General features: G+C 37.8%; 1 long non-coding RNA gene across 1 annotated transcript in view; it reads right to left on the bottom strand.

Annotated features, from left to right (window-relative positions):
- LOC113980553 overlaps positions 1-1,056 on the bottom strand; it is a 4,058-nt gene extending 3,002 nt beyond the window's left edge. Inside the window, exon 1 of the long non-coding RNA XR_003538158.1 lies at positions 998-1,056. This is a non-coding gene — a long non-coding RNA (uncharacterized LOC113980553). The remainder of the gene's footprint in view (positions 1-997) is intronic.
- Between the last annotated feature and the right edge of the window lie 5 nt (positions 1,057-1,061).

Genomic DNA, 1,061 nt, shown 5'->3' on the forward strand with positions numbered 1-1,061 from the left:
ACCTCCCGGCCCTTCCCCATCCTGACCCTGATCCCGCTGGATGTGCCCATCCAAACCCTCCCTCTCCCCTCTCCCAAGGCTCTGGAATCTCTCCCGGGAATTCTCCCACCACCGGGATATCCCGGGAATCCGAAATTCCCTGGAAAACAGGGCTCCTCTTCCCTCCTCTCCCTTTTTTCCCTCCCGCCTCTGTTTCCCAGCTCCTGTTTCCAGGAGGAGCTTCCCCCTCCTTCCTTAATTAATCAGTCCTGTTAATTAGCTGGTAATTAGCAGCAAGGATCCAGAACCTCCAGCTGGAGCCGGGATTTTTCCATTAGGAGCACAGGGAATGTTCCAGGATCCCTTCTCACCTGGAGGACCCTGTTCAGCCCATCAGGGAATTAATCAACTGCCCTTAATTAATTAATTAATTAATTAAGTAATTCCATTAATTAACTGCTTTTAATTAACTATTTCCCTTAATTAATTGTCCCTAATTAATCAGTGCTGTAATTCCCTGGAATAATAATATAATAATAAAATAATATAATATCATAATATAATAATAAAAAAGGCAATTAGTTTAAAAAATTAGTTAAAAATTAGCTAAAAACTATTATAATAAATTATAATTAATTCCATTATAATATAATATAATATAATATAATATAATATAATATAATATAATATAATATAAATAATATAATATAATGTAATAATAAAATAATATAATATAATATAACAATAAAAATAGAATATAACAATAAAATAATATAATATAATGTAATGTAAATAATAATATAATACTGTGATATTAATAATAAATTATAACAAAAAACCGAATTAATTCCCTGACTTAATCCGTGCTGTTCATTCCCAGACCCTCCCGCCGGTGCTGGGATTTCCCCATCCCAATTCCCGGCTCATTCCCAATCCCGTCTCACCTGCAGAACCCTGTTCATGTTGGTGCCGGGATTTCCCCATCCCCATTCCCAGCTCATTCCCAATCCCGTCTGACCTGCAGGACCCTGTTCGTGTTTCCCATGTGGATCAGGAATCCGTCGGTGTCGGGATTTCCCCAT

Source organism: Neopelma chrysocephalum, unplaced genomic scaffold, assembly GCF_003984885.1.
Source record: "Neopelma chrysocephalum unplaced genomic scaffold, ASM398488v2 Primary Assembly neopelma1_94627, whole genome shotgun sequence".
Taxonomy (NCBI): Eukaryota; Metazoa; Chordata; class Aves; order Passeriformes; family Pipridae; genus Neopelma; species Neopelma chrysocephalum.